Below are 5,771 nucleotides of genomic sequence, written 5' to 3' on the forward strand. Positions count from 1 at the left end.
TTTCTGCATCTATAGAAATGATCATGTGATTCTTACTTTTGACTCTATTGATATGGTGGATTACATTTATTGATTTACGTATATTGAACCATCCCTGCATACCTGGAATGAATCCCATTTGGTCATGGTGTATAATCTTCTTGATGACTTGCTGCATCCTATTTGCCAATATTTTATTGAGGATCTTTGCATCTGTGTTCATTAGGGAGATTGGTCTGTAGTTCTCTTTTTCAGTTGGGTCTTTCTCAGGTTTTGGTACTAGAGTAATATTTGCTTCCAGGAATGACTTAGGAAGGATTGCTTCCCTTTCAATTTCATTGAAGAGTTTGAGGAGTGTCGGCATTAGGTCCTCTTTGTATTTCTTGTAGAATTCTGCAGTGAATCCATCTGGGCCTGGGCTCTTCTTTGTAGGTAATGACTTAATTACATTTTCGATTTCATGAATAGAAATTGGGTTATTCAGTAGTTTTACTTCTTCTTGCCCTAGCTTTGGTACTTCATATGCTTCTAGAAATCTGTCTATTTCTTCTGTGTTATCTAACCTTTGAGAGTAGAGGTTTTTGATATAGGTGTTGATGATCTTCTGTATTTCTATTGGGTCTGTAGTGATTTCACCTTTTTCATTCCTTATTGCATGAATTTGAGCTTTTTCTTCCCTTTTTAAAATAAGGTTGGCTAGGGGCTTATCAATTTTATTTTTTCTGTCAAAGAACCAACTCTTTGATTCATTGATTCTTTGTATTGTTTTCTTAGTCTCTATTGCATTGATTTCTGCTCTGATTTTTATAATTTCCTCTCTTCTTTTGGCTTTGGGCTTGACTTGCTCTTCTTTTTCTAGCTGTTTGAGGTGTAGCATCAAGTTATTTATTTGTATTTGTTCTGTTTTCCTGATGTGGGAACTCAGTGCAATAAATTTCCCTCTGAGGACAGCTTTCATTGCATTCCACAGATTCCGGTAAGTTGTATTTGTGTTTTCATTTGTTTGTAGGTATTGTTTAATTTCTTCTGTGATCCACTGATTACTCAAGAGTGTGTTATTCAGTTTCCATGTGTTTATGGGATTTTTGCAGTATCTTTTATCATTAATTACTAATTTCATAGCGCTATGATCTGATAACATGCAGGGGATGATTTCAACTCTTTTGCATTTCTTTAAATATGTTCTATGAGTTGATATATGGTCTATTTTAGAGAATGACCCATGTACTGCTGAGAAAAATGTGTATTCTGTTGTTGGGTGGAATACTCTGTATATGTCTGTCAATTCCATTTGTTCACAGGTGTGATTCAGTTCTTTTATCTCTTTGCTCATTTTCTGTCTGGTTGATCTGTCCATTGGTGTCAATGGTGTGTTAAAATCTCCTGTTATAATTGTATTACTGCTAATTTGGTTTTTCATTTCTGATATTACTTGTTTTATATAACTGGGTGCTTTAGAATTTGGTGCATATATATTTAAGATAGTTATCTCTTCCTCTTGAAGTTTTCCCATAACCAGTATGTAGTGACCTGCTTTGTCTCTTCTGATCATTATTGGTTTGAAGTTCACATTGTCTGCAAACAGAATAGCTACCCCCGCTTTTTGGGGGGGTTCCTGTTGCATGAAGTATTGTTTTCCATCCTTTGACTTTCAGTCTGTGAGTATCCTTTTGAGTTAGATGGGTTTCTTGTAAACAGCATATGGTTGGATTTTGTTTCTTGATCCGTTCTGCCAGTCTATTTCTTTTAATTAGTGCATTGAGACCATTTACGTTAATGGTTATAAGTGTTATATATTGGTTTATTAGTGACATGTTATATTTCTGCTGTTGCATCTTTATCTTTCTGTTCTATTTAATTGTCTGCTTTGTTAAGTAGTTTTTTCTCAAGTGTATCTAGACTGTCTTTCAGTATTCTTTGCAGGATTGGCTTGGTGATCATGAATTTCTTCAGCTGTTCTTTGTCGTGGAAGTATCTTATTTCTCCATCAATTTTGAAGGACAGTTTTGCCGGGTACCTCAGTCTAGGTTGGAAATCATTTTCCTTTAGAGTCTGAAATACTTCACTCCATGCTCTTCTTGCCTTTATTGTTTGTGTTGAGAAGTCTGCTGTGATTCTGATAGGTTTTCCTTTATAGGTGATCTGTCTTTTATCTCTAACAGCTTTTAATATTCTATTCTTTTGTTCGATTTCTGGAATGGTGATTATTATATGTCTGGGTGTAATTTTATTTTGGTTATGGCTATTTGGAGTTCTATATGCCTCATTGATCCTGATATCAGTTTCCAATTTCATGTTTGGGAAGTTTTCAGCAATTCCTTCTCTAAATATCTTCTTGACATCCTTTGTATTGTCTCCTTCTTTTTCATTTATCCCTGTCAACCTGATGTTGTTTTTCTTTGCATCATCTTGCAGGTGTTGTATTGTTATTTCTTGATTTCTTGTTATTTTTAAAAGATCTTTCCTTTCCTGTTCACTGGCTGCAATCTTGTCTTCGAGGTCTGAAATTCTATCTTCGCATTCATTCAGGTGGTTTTTACAACTTTCAATGTTGCTTTTGATTTCCTGTATATCTCTTTGCATCTGTTTTATATATTCTGTTTGTTTCTTATATTGTTCATCCAGAGATTCTATCCTTTTGTTTAGTTCCTCCAATTTTTTAGCTGTGTCTTCTTTAGATATGTTCAGCATCTCCTTCATTTCTTTTATTATTTCTTCTTTTACCTGATATATTATTCCTAGTTTGAATTCCTTCAAAGCTTCCTGGAGCTGTTTCTTTATTTCTGCTACTATTGTTTGAGGTATTTCAGGTATATGGCATGTATTTTCTTCTATGTACATGGCTCCTAGGCTTTCTTGGGGGGATGGGTTGGGTGTTTGACATTGCATTTTGGTCTTTCGTTTTGTCATTTTCCTATATTACTGTGTTTCAAATGTTGTTTCAGTGTTTCCCCTGGTTGTGTTTTAAATTGACTCTTATGTCCTGGGCTCTGGGAACTCCTCTTGTAGTAGCTCCCTCCTTGGGCAGCGGAGCCCCCGGATTAAAAGAGGCTTGCCAGGCTCCTCTCAGGTAGACCTAAAGCTTCCTCAATTTGCACAGTTTCAGGGCCGGACCGGAGTTGCCTCCGCTCAGCTGGATGCGCACCTTCTGGTCCCCAGCGGTGGTAGTTGGGCCCTGGGCGGAAGAGGCAGCAGCAGGGCCGGCCTCCGCTTGGCTGGACGTTCACCTTCCGGTCCCCAGTGGTGGTAGTTGGGCCGTTCAGAAGGATTTTAATCTAATGAGTTTTTGCTAGGCCTCAACATAAACGAAGATATAGATAAATATGTACATGTCTAAGTGTATAAGATTGATACTCATATTACTTAGTTTTTGTTGGATAGTTGAAGAGAGCAGTTTGCAGTCTCCCTCATTGAATTCCCATTTATATGTTCCACTTTTGTATCTTGAACAATTATTTGTGGGGGAACAATATGTATACATCAACTAGTGATTTATTACTGTTTATTTCTTTTCTTTAAAAATATGTACTATTTCTGCCTGTTTTCTATTCTGTTTTATCTTTCTTTAAAGAAAAGAAAAGAAAAGAAAAGAAAAGAAAAGAAAAGAAAAGAAAAGAAAAGAAGCCTTTGGTATTCCAGGGGCTCACAGGAATAGCATTCTTTTTTTTTTTTTTTTTTTTTTTTTTTTTTTTTTGTCTTTTTCATTTTTATTGGTACCGGGGATCGAACTCACGACCGCCTGCTTACAAGGCAGGTGCTTATGCCACTGAGCTAAATCCCCAGCCCCCTTGGGCACTTTTTCTCTTCAAGCAGTTTAGGGGGAGCTGGTTTTACTCTGTGACATCTGGAATCACTCAGGTTTCCTCCAAGAAGATGGAGAAGGCCATTGCAGGTTGCCCCAGGACCTTTCCATCCTTTTCATCTAAGTAGGAGGTGAGAGTTCTGGCTGGCCCAGACCCTCTCTGTAATGGAGACAGTCACTCCTCCAGCACCATGAGTCAGACACATCGCCTGCCTGACACACAGAGAAGGGTCTGGAGGGCGGTTTGGCCCAGTGTTTAGCTCCTTACATGTAAAGCAGGTACCTTCTGCCTGACCAATCTTGGGATTTCCTTTGGGTGACTTGGGTGTTCATGAAGCACTGCAATCGCAGCAGTCATAATTTTGCACTTTTTCTCATCTCTCTCATTTCACTGACATCTAGATCCCAGTTACTGAACACATAAAAGCTGTGTCCAGCAATTGTGTCATGGGGCCCTGGGATACAGCAAATGGCCAAGACAAATTGGACATCTCTCACCATAATAGATCAAAAGCAGTGGTCAGAGTTTGAAATCCATCTGCAAATCTACCAGGGCCTTCTGAAAACTGGCCTAACCATTCCTTGCATTGTTGGGTATCTGCCACTGAAAAAGGACCAGGACTCAAGTAGCCCTTTCTATGACTTCAAACCCTCTTAGGGATGGGATGATCTGTGAATTAGAAAGGTAAGGACTTCCATACCGAGTATGTCCTATAAAGCTAATAGCTGTCTGAGGAGTATAAGGAAGGTCTTGAGTTAATGGACTGAGTGTTATGAGGGGTTTGAAGAGACTTTCCAGTGTGATCTTATTTTTTTTTTATTTAAGAGGAAAAAGAGAAAAACACAAAGCAAACCAAAGCGGCATAAGGGTACACACAATACAGAACTACAAAACAAAACAAAACAAAACAAAACAAAACAAAACAAAAACACATAACAGTAAGAAATTACCTGCTAGTAGATTACACACTATCTTCTTGAAAATAGTTCCTCAAATCACAGTATCAAAGAACACAAGGTGGACATTCAAACAGGGAGACTGCAAACAGCTGTGTTCAATGTTCCAAAAACATTGATAAAGTCAGCTATTTAACACCCCCAAACACACTTGCTGTTATATCCGTTAGAGCTCTTTTTCTTTTTTTTTTTTCCCTCTCTTTTTTACAACAAAATTTACACATCTTGGATTTTATTACTCCTTAGTGCTTATTACTTTCTTTGGGGGGGGGGGAAGAATACAGTCAAATATGGCAAAATAAAGCTGTCAGTTAATACCAAGGATAGACATAGCACATGGTGTAGAACAGAGTACAAGTTTATCAACAATGGTTATCAACGTTGTCCCTTGTTTCCTTAAAAAGAATTGTCTATCTTATTAGATATTATAAAGTTGGACAAAACAGTAGAGAACAAGACCAATAAAACTTAGGCATTGTAAACATTACAGGACTTCCAAAGGAGACAATAGTCAAACCAGAATGGGTATCTTAGTGAATCTTATTGTCTTCAAAGTAGTTGCCTATGTCTTCAAACTTGATACTATCATATAGAATGGAACAGAGTCTAATCAGTCAAAACAAGATCGTGGGAGTACTACAGGACTTCAAAACAAGTTAATAGGAAATCGAAAAGAGTTACTATTTATATATCCTAATTTTTTTGAATTTTTTCTTTAATTAAGACAAACATAAGAAATGACTAAATAATTTTTTTGAAACAATAAGGGGGAGATTGAGATAAAACAGGACATAACAATATAACAATAGAGGTCACAGCATGACTGTTTCAACAACCTAGTACTTCACCACCTTATAACCTGACTTAATAGTAGTTACCATAGTGTCTTTTTCCTTGAAATATTTGGATAAAACTTCATATACTCTAGCTTCAAATATTTTCATATCAAGAAGCCCAGAATAAAGCCTTTCTAATTAATGAGTGAAAACTTTATAAGGCTTCAAGGCCACCTAATGGGGAATCATGATTACCA

The sequence above is a fragment of the Cavia porcellus genome, unplaced genomic scaffold (assembly GCF_034190915.1).
Source record: "Cavia porcellus strain 051 isolate PalLab524CR breed Dunkin Hartley unplaced genomic scaffold, mCavPor4.1 scaffold_19, whole genome shotgun sequence".
NCBI lineage: Eukaryota > Metazoa > Chordata > Mammalia > Rodentia > Caviidae > Cavia > Cavia porcellus.